The sequence below is a fragment of the Cibotium barometz genome, chromosome 5 (genome assembly GCF_041138505.1).
Source record: "Cibotium barometz isolate CiBa-2024 chromosome 5, ASM4113850v1, whole genome shotgun sequence".
In the NCBI taxonomy this organism is placed as follows: Eukaryota; Viridiplantae; Streptophyta; class Polypodiopsida; order Cyatheales; family Cibotiaceae; genus Cibotium; species Cibotium barometz.
This window is the reverse complement of record NC_141050.1, coordinates 29,016,315-29,029,478: the sequence shown is the minus strand read 5'-3', so window position 1 is coordinate 29,029,478 and position 13,164 is coordinate 29,016,315.

The window sequence follows — 13,164 nt, the reverse complement described above, 5'->3', positions numbered from 1 at the left end:
CAAGACGACAATCACTTGCAATAGAAAACAACTTTTTTGAAAATAGATCATTAATCAAATTGAGATTACAAAACACGGATTTGTTGCATTACAAAGGCTTCTCCTATCTAGTGAAAGAGAGCGTCGTCTCCACGGATACGCCTAGCTAGACGAAGATCAGATGGCTTCAGAGTGACATGTTTTGCATGCACCATGCACAAAACCGCGTCTTGGAAAAGCAAAATCAAAATATCCTCGGCACCTTGTTGCAGAGCGCCTAGTGCCGCCGCTTGCACACGATTGACATCCCGGCGCTGGTCGAGGATAATCTCTTTGACGAGACGCGCAAAAGGTGCCTTTGGAATAATTGGTGTGCAGCTCTTCTGATATTTGCGAATTTCTCTAAGGGCAACTGTCCCTGGTCTCCACCTTTGCTTCTTCTGCGTTGTTGGGGGCGGTGGTGCTTGCGCGTGGCGAGTCCAAGCTGGCGTGTCATTTTTAAACTTTTGTCGCTGCTCTTGGAAGTTATCGGAAGGGGGTTCTGTGCGTTTAGGAATGGTTTTCCCCTTCTTAGCCTTTGCATGTGTTGGAGTTTTCTTTGCCTTTGCAGATGGAGTCTTCTGAGCTACTCTTTGCTCTGCCTCCTTCCTTACTCGCTCCTCTTCATCTTTCCTCACGAAGCCTCCGTGCGTTTGCTGCCCTGGCTTCTCGTTCAAGCTTCTGTCTCTTATTTTCTACTTCCTCAGCTGAGAGTTTTCTCTTTCCTTTACCAAGTGCACGAGCCAAGACTCTGTCTAACATTGCATTGAGAATCCTACTACTCGGCAGGTGCTCCCTTTCTACTGTGTCTTCATTTCTCCTCTTTGTATATTTTGCTCGAAGACCTTGTATAGCCGCTTCCAAAATTGTGTCATCTTCGTATCCGGCCATTCGCGCAGGTCAGCAACAAATCCGCGAGCTTGTCTATTAAGCCAATCCTCCTCCGCAGCAAAGAATGCTAATCTTCTCTCGTTGCTTGCGGCGGCCTCCGCCTTCCTAACTGCCTCGTCTTCTTCCGCCTTCTTGGCAGCCTCATCCTCCTGTGCTTTCTTTGCTGCCTCATCCTCCTGTGTTTTCTTTGCTGCTTCATCCTCCTCCTGTGTTCTGACGGTCTCTTCGGCTTCTTTTCTTGCTCTCTCAACTGCCTCCATGTCCTTTGCTTCTTTTTGTAATCTCTCCGCTTCTTGGCGTTCTTGGGCTTCTTGGGCCTCTTGCTCAAGCCTCACACGCTCAGCTTCCAGATCCATTTGGGCTTGTGGGTAAATGTTTGGGATTTCAGTTCTATGTGCCACTGGTAAGGGCCCAAGGTCTTTGAAAATGTCATCTTGCATTTGGAGGGAGGATCATTTGGGGGCTCCATGTGTGTGAGATATTAGTGCACGAGAGAGAGAGAGAGAGAGAGAGAGAGAGAGAGAGAGAGAGAGAGCGCGAGAGAGTTAAGGGGAGAGGAAGAGAGAGAGAGAGAGAGAGCTCACAAGTCAAGACTTTTAAAAATGACAATAAAACTCACTTTGATATTTATAGGGGGCCAAAATTACAAAAAAGTCAATTTACAATGAACGCGACAAAAAGTGGCGAACAAGAATTATTGGGTGGGTAACCACATGCGGCCATTTCTTAGTCGACCACTGTGCCATTGCCTCGCTCTTTCACGTGCCATTGACGCATTGCACCCTTCTCTTTTGCCTTGCACCTACCACCTTCATGATTTTGCGCCTCAAAGATAAATTTCCGGCTCACTTTTGGGCCTTTCTCCCAGTAAGTGCACGGTAAAACCAATTGAACATTTCTTGAAATGCATTGCTGTGAACCTTGCCACCGCCATGACCCGTGTTCTTAAAATAGGCTGCCTTGGCTTGGTAATGTGATCGTTCCATGCCTTGGTTGCTCCAGAGTGCAAGAGACCCATATTCATCTAGAAAGAAGGAACTGTGCGCATAGAGAATATGCATGTAGTGTGTTATATGAGTTTCCCCCCAAGCATCGATCATTTCTTCGGTGAATCTGTCAATCGAAGTCTTGAATGTAGCTATCTCTGCTTCATCAAGATACGGGTGCTCAAGAAGCCTCATCATCTCATCACAAGCTTCCCACACATGTGCACGCTTCAATCCTAGTGTCGCCTCATTGCCTCGATAGGTTGTTACATCACAAATCTGCTTCCATAATTCAAAATGTGTATGGCTTTGAGCCACACCATAGTTTGAGAGCAGATGTCTTGCTTTTGCACCACCCATACATATCTTATTAGGGTTATCTTGGGTATGGGTTTTTGCGATCCTTAGAGAGGGTGACAGCACCTGCGTGAAGCCCCACGGATGATAAAACAACTTCAAGCTCTTGGATGCACTGTTCTCGCCATGACTCTGGCTCCATGTTCCAAGCATAATTGATGTGGAGCATAAACAATTTGTCCATAATTCTAAGTCTTGCGTGCAAGGTACACACATGTACTCGCGCGTTAGTGGAATTGAAAGAATAGGGTTCCAAGTAGCATCCTCCTCTGCGCGAGATGGTGCCTTGCTTTGATTGCAGCTCATAATTCCATTGAGCCAGACGTGCATACCCTTCCCTTTTTTTGTAATTGATTTGAGCCCTTTGCACTTGCCTGCTTACGACCTTTCATCTTGGTTGCTTGTTTGGCCTTCCCCCACTGCGACACTTGGCATCCTTGGATGACAACAAAAGATGCATGGAAACAAAGTTTAGCACCGCTTTTAGTTCCCAACATGCATTTGAGGGTCTTGAGATCACCACCAAGGTGCCACTCTATTTCAAAGTCACCAGTGCCAGGCACATGCAAGACTTCACCATTTGATTGCCTGTGTACCACTCCTTGAATACCTGTATGGGTGAAGTACCACCTCAGACTGTCATGGTCCTCGTGCGGAAGGGTCCATGCCGCTTGCCACCATATGTTCTTCTCAGACTGCACTCCAAAGTAATCTTGCTTGCGTCGCTTTGTGTGCAAGTTATTCTCCGCATCACCTATTTCATCTTTGTCGTCTAAGCTCTTTCGCTTCAATGCCCTGCTCATGAGTGTCAGACTTGTATGTTCCACCCTTTGGCCCTTTACAACCTGACATTCATCCAATTTGAGGACAAATATAGCCTTTCCATCCGTCTCCTCTAATGTCATATCATAAAACTGAATCATAGCTCGTTGAAGCGCCTCCACCTCGACGTAAACATTGTTAAACTTGTTGTAAGCAAAATCTTTTGAATTTGACATTGGCATGCTACCATCCACCCATCTGTAGCCGCCTAGCAAGTCGGCAATATTGTTGTTTGCTGACTTCCTTGCCATAACTATATTGTATGGTGTTCGAAGTATAGATCGTGTCATTCCTTTGCCTCGTAGACGTGCTGTGATGCAAGTATACAAATCCTTGTATCCCTTATCACTGATACCTGCTGTGTCGCACACAGTGAGCATGTCAACAGGACTGACAATCTGCTCGAATTCCTTGAGAAAATACTTTTGAATCCTGTCACGCAACGCACCATTTACTGGATTGGTTATCATATTGATTACTTTTTGCTCTGGAATAATGTGCTCAAGGATAGACTCCTCAGTATTAGAACAACCTAATATTGCTTTAGCACATTCCCTGAACATCACATAGTTCAAAGTCAATGACATAACTATATGAAAAAGGAATGTAATGCTAGTTTTGAAGCTGTGATTACCTTGTTTGACGCACACGTCGCTTTGCGAGCCCCCCATCTTTGGAAAGAAGACTCAGAGGCTTGCACTTTCGCTGCCTTGCATTATATCCCACGGAGAGGTGAGTGAAATGATCGACACGTCGGCGAAGGTTCCGAGTTGAGTTTCGAAGACGGAGATAGTTCTCTATAGCTCGATCCTTGCTTTCCACACCTTCATCAAGCTTCATCTTCTGCTCTGCATCCTCCATCTCTAGATCCTTGACTCGAGCCAGCATATGTTCCTCTGTGGCCATGAAAGTTGATGCACATTCTTCCTTTTCCGCCTTGCATAATTTTAGAAGCTTCCTAAGGTGACTTTGATTTGAGAGTTCCTGCAAGTACAAAGAATAGAGCCTCTGACAGTACCCTAAGAAACCATTATAACTGTCACCCAAGAAGCGTACGACCTGCGTGATATTACGAAAAGGGGGAGGTGCACTAGTCTGTGGATCAAGGGGATAAAAGCTTCCATCAGTCCAAAGATCAATGGCTTTTGCACCTTGAAGTCGTAGCACCTCAGCAGGAATACATCCCTTCGTTCGATTACTTCGCATTGTGGCATACTCCTCGTCTAAGTCCACGTGCAAGCGAAACTTTGATTGCTTGTTGGTGATGTCCCGTAGAGCCATTGTACCTAGCAAATGGAGATGGAGGAGATGTAGATGGATACAGAGATGGAAATATGGATGGTGATGGAGATGATGGAGATGGAGGATGGAGGTGGAGGATGGAAATGTGGATGGTGATGGAGGAGATGAAGATGGAGATGGTGATGGAGATGGAGGTGGAGGAGATGCAGATGGATACAGAGATGGAAATGGTGGAGGCCTTGAGGAGATAGATATGGAGAGCTTGCTAGTGATGGAGATGGAGAGCTTCAGCTTGCAAGGATGTGTAGATATGTACCTTCACAGGAGGGGATGGTGAGCTCTTCCATGAGAGCTGGTGGAGAGGATGATAGATATGGAGAGCTTGCTAGTGATGGAGATGGAGAGCTTCAGCTTGCAAGGATGTGTAGATCTGTACCTTCACAAGAGGGGATGGTGAGCTCTTCCATGAGAGCTGGTGGAGAGGATGATGGAGTAGTGTAAGATTCCTCCCCAGCCTCTCAAAATGTCCAGCATCTTTCCCTGTAATCAATCCCTCTTCAGAAATATAAAAGACTTGTTTCTAAACTGTTTTAACCTAGAGAGAGAAAATATTCTAGAGAGAGAATATTCAGATTTTTAATATTTTTGGATAGAAAATTATCTCATCTTATTAAAATAAGTTCCCTTGAAACAGAAATTCAAAAAGAACTTTCCAATGTGCAATTGGAATTAATTGGAAATGGGTATAAAGGACCTTAGCCTAAGAGTCTAGATTTTCAGAAATTTTTTGATTATGGTCCAATTAAGGTTCCTATGGGCCAATAGCATCAATCCATGTGTAGGGAGGAGATAAATCCAATTTGAAAAAGAAGATACCCAAAAATGAGTAAATGCTCACATAAGATGAAGAGTTGAAAATGTACAAGGTTTATTAGTAAAAAACTATGAGCAATATTAAAAATATGAGATATTTTGGGTATAATGATTCCATTTTGACACATATGTAAGGAAGGGGAGTTCTTTAAAGGAGGTGCATATTTCACATAAGATGAAGAGTTGAAAATGTACAAGGTTTATTAGTAAAAAACTATGAGCAATATTAAAAATATGAGATATTTTGGGTATAATGATTCCATTTTGACACATATGTAAGGAAGGGGAGTTCTTTAAAGGAGGTGCATATTTCACATGCTTGAATGAGTTTTAAACTCATAAAAATTGAGATATTTCATCTCTCCTCTCTCCTAATTCAAGTCTAGTTACAAAAAGTTAGCTCAACTGACCTAAAAATGGTCAAAAATTGACCAAACTGAGTTGGAAAATTCTAGAATCAGTTTGTTTGGTTAGGAGCTCAATTTTTCCTATAAATAGAAGCCTCCCTTGTTGAAAAAAAATATATAGTGTTTATGCATCGTTACTCTACTCCACCTAAGCCAAGAACTGTGAATTCATTAATAATTCACTAGTTTTTGGAGCTTCCCTCTTTTTTCAATCCCCATTGGTGGCTCCATCAACATACTTAACCAATTGATTGGTTGGGGGCCTCTACCGTGAACAAAGAATTGAGCAATTTGTAAGGTAATTAGTGAATATTGATCTTTTCTATAATTTCTCAATGTTTCTCTCTTCTCAACCCCTCTCAAGCTTGAGAAGCTTAATTGGTATGGTTTTTAAATGCTATTGAAGTTAATTGATGAATAGTAGTGAAGAGTTACATAATTTGATGAATGCTATTGAAGTTAATTGATTAATGATAATAAAGAATTACATAAATTTCCATTTATGTTTAAATTCTAATGGTTTTTATGTAATTTCTCTCTCTCACTCAAGAAATGGTCATACTCATGACCCATTCTCAATCCAAATGAAGCTTTTCATAAAGCTTTTTCTTAATCCAAGATTAAGCTATGCTTGAGGCCAAATTAATGGCTTTTTTCTATGCTTTTAGTTTATGTATATTGATGATTCAATCCATTATGGATTAATGATCCAATTAGAGATCATTTTAATTATTTCCTTAATGTGATAAGCTTTATCCCTTAGAAAATTTGAGATTTATCAGTCATAGCAGCGGAGCTATGGCAAAAATTTTATAAAAATTATGCATAAAATAATTTCATTCAAAGCATAAAAAGAGGATTTCCTACCATATTCTAGGAATTATCATCCTAGATTAATTGAAAGAATTTCATTATAATCATGGAGAAATTGAATTTTTATATTATGCATAAAGAATAAGTTTTTATATCAAAAGTGTTATTTTGACCATTTTTATTTTCATGCATAGAAGTATGCATAATGGATAAATTTTTATATCAAAAGTGTTACTTTTATCATTTTTACTTTCATGCATAGAAGTATGCATAATGGATAAATTTTTATATCAAAAGTGTTATTTTTACCATTTTTATTTTCATGCATAGAAGTATGCATAAAGGATAAATTTCTATATCAAAAGTGTTACTTTTATCATTTTTATTTCATGCATAGAAGTATGCATAATGGATAAATTTTTATATCAAAAGTGTTATTTTTACCATTTTTATTTTCATGCATAGAAGTATGCATAAAGGATAAATTTTTATATCAAAAGTGTTACTTTTATCATTTTTATTTCATGCATAGAAGTATGCATAATGGATAAATTTTTATATCAAAAGTGTTACTTTTATCATATTTGAATTTCATGCATAAAGGTATGCATAAAAGTTGATTATTTTATTATAAAAGTGTGACTTTTATTATAATTGAATTTCATGCATAAAGGTATGCATAAAAGCTAATTATTTTATTATAAAAGTGTGTCTTTTATTATATTGAATTTCATGCATAGAGGTATGCATAAAAGTTGATTATTTTATTATAAAAGTGTGACTTTTATCATAATTGAATTTCATGCATAGAGGTATGCATAAAAGTTGATTATTTTATTGTAAGAGTGTTACTTTTATCATATTGGATTTCATGCGTAGAGGTATGCATAAAAGATATTCTTTTTATACTAAAAGTGTGATTTTCATCATAAATGGATTTTATGCATAACTTAGATGCATAAGAGAAATTCTTTTATTCTAAAAGTGTAATTCCTACCCAATTGAATTTATGCATAAGAAGATGCATAAAAGTTTGATTTTTAATTCAAAGCGTCATTCTCATCTAAATTGAATTTATGCATAGGAAGATGCATAAAAGAATAAGATTTCAATTCAAAAGTGTTATTCTCATCCAAATTGAATTTATGCATAGGAAGATGCATAAAAGATGGATTTTTAATTCAAAAATGTCAATTCTCATCCAAATTGAATTTATGCATAGAAAGATGCATAAAAGATTGAATTTTAATTCAAAAGTGTCATTTTCATTTAAAATAAAATTATGCATAGGAAGATGCATAAAAGATTGATTTTTAATTCGAAAGTGTTAGTCTCCTTAAATGGAATTTATGCATAAATAAAAATGTAGAGAAATCTTATATCAAATATAAGAATTCTCTTGTATTCTATAAAAAGATATGAAATGTGATAAGACGTGATAAGAGGTGTATGAGATGTGATAATATGTGATAAGATGCGTATGGGAAGTGATAAGATGTGATAAGAGGTGTATGAGATGTGATAAGATGTGTATGAGATGTGATAGGATATGATAAGATGTATATGGAATGTGTAGGGCGAGAATGGATGAAATATGGATGTATGGATGTAGATACGGATATGTATGTATGAATGTGAATGTGGATATGTATGTATGAATGTGAATGTGAATGTGGATGTGGATGTGTATGTATGAATGTGGATGTGGATGTGGATGTGGATGTATGGATATGAATGTAGATGTGGATGTGGATGTATGGATGTAGATACAGATGTGGATGTATGTATGTGAAAGTGGATGTATGAATGAGGATGTATGCATGGATGTGTATGTAGAATAATGAATGTGAATGTGTATGGAAAATAATGTGTCGTCGATATGAGTGAATGGATGATGATGAATACATATGAATGGGATGTGTCGTCGATATGAGTGAATGGATGATGATGAATACATATGAATGGGATGTGGAATAAGTAATGTGGACTAAGGAGGATAAAATGGAAAAGACGAGAGTTCGATATAGAAACTGTATTTTGTGAACTGTTTGTAAATGAATGTTTTATGTCAAGAATGCTGGGGAAGCATTTTGACCGTCTTGAGGATTAAGGTCATGGAGACCTAGCTGATAAAGTTGCAACTGCTGACGGAGAGTCAATGGAGGACGTCTCACGTAGCAAGGTCGGCCGAGGTCTTGACCAGCCTCGGTTCGATTTAAATGGTGAGCTTCCGGTACGGTGGATTAGGGACCAAGGAAGCGGCCTATGAGTGAAGCGCTAGGTCACCTGCGAAGGATTCTAGAGGGTGCTGACCATACGGTGCTCGGGCTCTGGGTCGCCGAAGATATCCACACGTGCGTCGTGGAAGATATTGGAACAAGGAGTAAGAGTTGTTTTCTGAAACCGGGCATGGATCTGGTTGATTGACCTTGCTGGTCCTCAACGGATGAGTCCATGGCTCTTTTATATGGATCTGTGGGTTGATCTTGCTGATCTTCCACGGAGATTCCATTCTATTATATGAATATATTGCCGGTTACTATGAGCTAGGAACTATGGAAAAGGCCCCTGTGAGCGAACAAGTGGTGAGCGTTCTGGTTGCCAATGAGGCCATAAGTATACCGATGAATGAATGACTGGAAATAAGGATTCAACCAGAGACTGAGGATTGTCATCAGTGACATAATGGTTTCATTAAAGGATTGTTTTAAAGTTAGCTGATGCTAAGAAAAAGGCAATTTCATATTGGGTGTGTAAGTGGTGTGACTAGTCTTATGTTTGCATGAACTTCCGGCTAGGGGGCCTTGGAAATCTTTTCCTTGGTACTTGGGACAAAACCTAACCAAATTCTTAATTGGATCCCATCACTACAGTGGTTGGGTGGTTGGCTAACCCATGGGACTGGATGGGGTTAGGCTGGACTGATGGATCCGTAAATCGAGATTTAAATTCTATTATTTACGATAGATGGAGTAAGTCCCGGATAGTAATTGTCCTATGGATAGGAATCAACGGCTGTGCCTCTTGATGGGAAAAAAAGCGTTGATCCCAATGATCCAAGTGCAAGTTTCTTCCTTGATCTGACCAAGTACCGTTAGAGATGCAGTCGGATCAGTTTGATCAGTAATGATCTTGACTACGTTAGAGTAAAGAGTTATCCTGGTGGAATCGCCCGTGCTTTCCGGGTAAAGGAAGTTTTTTCGGTTTCGATTTTGGATAAACTGACGGATTAGTCTCTTGTCCGGATATCCGTGGTGGGCGAGGCCTCGAGTGTGAGACCCCTACCCCGCGCCCGATGTGCTACTTCCGCTGCTAGTACCCCGAATCCGTTGCGTGGTGGGAACAGGGATCTCACAAGTAGGAGGTCCAGATCTGCAGGCCATGGCTCCTAGAGAGAGAAAAAGAAGCCTTTACCCAAGTAAAACACCCTAAACGCATTTTAGAGAGAGAGTGTAGAGAGAGAGTGGGATCTGCAGCACCTCCAAAAAGAGAGGGAACAAAGTGACGAAAATTTTCAAACATTCTTTGTGAAAGGTACTTCACTACAAGACAAAAAGGCAGTTAGGTCCATATTCCTTCCCAAGGACAGAAGATCTAATGATTAGATCACCTTTTGGCCTATTTTCTTTTTTGTAGAAAAGGAAAAATGCATTTTCAGGCCTAGGCCACTAGCTTGGTCAAAGCTTGATTAGCATTTTAAGCATTTCACTAAGTGTCCAAATAAAAGGGCCCAAGAAGACCCCAAACAAGTCCTAATGGATAGACAAGGATTCAAAGAGTTTTCCCCAAAGATCACACCCGTGATTCTTTAAAGTTTGTTAACCCTCATTAGACATCTCTCTAGCGTCGACACCATCCATTGGCAACTTCTACTTCATTTGGCCCCATTGACATGAAAAATGCTAACATTGTATATTTTACGTGTGTGATCCACCGCTTGTCTATAAAGGCATGCCACATGATTAATTATGGAGATTTCATGCTTAGATTAAGTGTTTGCACAAGCCTAGGAGGCCCTGGATAGCCGTGGACCTATTTTTAAGTATGGCTAGCCAAGGTGTGAAGGTTGGGGGCCATGATAAGGGTCAATTTGTATTCTCACCATTCATTCTCTTATGCAACTAATAGAGTTCTCTTCTTCTCTACTCTCTTTCTCTCTTCTATGTCTTTCTGCTTGCTTGCCTAATTCAATTAGAGCTATTATATGCTCATTGTGTATGTGTGAGTGCATGTGAGAGAGGGATATTGAGTGAGAGGAGGGTCGAGCTTTCTTTGGAGTGTGGCTATACAGAAACATCATCTTCTATGAGAATCCAAGAACAAGCATTTAACGAGGTGAGTGACACACCTTGCCCATGCAATTGTGAGCTAGGTTATGGAAGATTATCTTCTTGATTGAGCTATTTTATACTCCCGAGTGTAGTTGGGCAAAGCCCTACGGCCTTGGTTCCTATACTCTTTCTATGGTACAAGGGCGTTCCATAAATGGTGCCACTACTAGGGAATGGCCCCACCACATAGCCACAATGCATTTTGAATGCGTGTGTGCATATGATTAATTTCTATTATTTTTTTTCAAGAATGGTAGAAATGAATTGTTGAAAATCTATCCATTTTGTGGCATTGTTGGCATTGTTGGAATTGTTGAAATCTACAATTTCTACATGTTGTCCAATTTTTGCACCTTCTTAAGCCTTGCATACAATTTTAGCTAATCCTTAGAGGAAGGTATTCTATAGAATTTATGAACTCAAAAGAACTTTTTTGCATATAACATAAATCCTTTTTAAAACAATTTGCATACATCTTTAAACTAATCGTTTAAAAGCTATGTAGGTAGCTTTTACATACAACATAAACCCTTTAAAATAATCTACATACATCTTCAAAATAACCTTTGAAAGCTACGTAGGTAGCTTCTATTAAAACACTCACTCTTTCTCACCATTCCAATGGATTTTATGCATAAATTAGATGCATAAAAGAAATTCCTTTATATTAAAAGAGTGATTTTCATCATAAATGATTTGTATGCATAAACTTATGCATGAAAGATAATTTTTATATTAAAAGTGTGATTTTCATCATAAATGGATTTTATGCATAAATTAGATGCATAAGAGAAATTCTTTTATTCTAAAAGTGTAATTCCTACTTGCTATCCTTTTGAAACTAAGCCACATTTAGCATTCATTAATGATCAAGGTGCCACCAACAAAATTTTATTTTCCATCATTTGGTAATATCAAAACAAATATTTTATCCTCTTTGCATATATTTTAACTTAGTGCAAAGCCTAATATAAGTCGAACTAGGATTGATAAAACCATTCTCTTACTTTTTGGTATAAGACGAGAGCACATATACCTAAATTTTAATGTATGTTATATTGATTTTGTATACGTGTGTGTGTGTGTGTGTGTGTGTGTGTGTGTGTGTGTGTGTGTGTGTGTGTGTGTGTGTGTGAAATATAGATAATCTACAGCCGAACCCAAAGATTTTGGGGAACCCAAATAGTCTTGATAAATAAATGTTTAAAATGATTATAAAACAAGAGTATTGCTACAATAATCATGCTATCAAAATTATGAGAGACAATCTCTTGGGTAGTACACCATGTGTTCAAGAGCTTAGACCACAAGATATTTGAGAGGGTAGAACCTATCACCTGCATCCATCCAACACGGACAAACAGATAGTTAGCATGTGTGTGTCTTTTAGGTGTCTTAGGCCCTACCACGTGTTATAGATGTCAAGTATCCTAAAGTTTAAACTAAAGTTGGGTCAATTAGTCCTAGAATAGACCAATCATCAATCCATTCTAAAATTTGGATAGCAAGTCTTCCATAAGAAATGCATAACAATCTCCAAAAAGTGGATAGTCATATGAGTCTTCATACCTACCTATGTCAGTCATTAGTAATGTAGATATACATCATAATGCATCCTATCGATAAGATTGTCACAAACCTTAGGCGGCGTAAGTGGCCTAGAAGGTATCAACATACAAAGTGCCACTATACCCAAGCCAGTATGGAGCTACAATATGGAGCTACAATCCACAATATTCATTCAAAAATTATTAAGTAATGGAAACAAATATATATATATATCCATCCGTAAGCCACTATGGACAATAGCGCAAGTTTATCCATATCAAGCCACAAAGAATAAAACCTGAAAATAAATTTACATCAAAATGTTCGGTCAAAAAAAAAGTAGAGCCGAAACATAAGCCGTAACACTTTTAACCAGTGAATGGGATTTAGAGCATGTGTAACCAGAGAGAACAACAGACACTTAGCAAAAGAACTAATCCATAAACCTACAGCAAGCAAAAATTTGGAACAAAAAATCCAAACAGATTATCTAAACCAATAGCCCGGTTTAATACACAGTCAATACAAGCCTTCTTAGACTCTTTTCATCAATAAATCCTAGCAATTAAATTATCAAAAGGTCCATAAAGGTAAATCCGTAGTGCAAACCATTTTGGTTATAGTTATAGAAATAGGTGTTAGTCAGTTCATCAAATGCAATTGTCAAAAAAAACCCAACATCAAGCAAACCTATTCATAATGTCAAAAACAACCCAACATCAAGCAAACCTATTCATAATGTCTTGTGCAGTCGAGATAAAATTCTATATCATGCATGTGAAGTATTTAACATCAAAAATTAATTTGATAACAGAAGATAGTGCATGCAGGTTTTTAGTACGTATAAACAATTTATGAAGCGAACCATGCATCTCA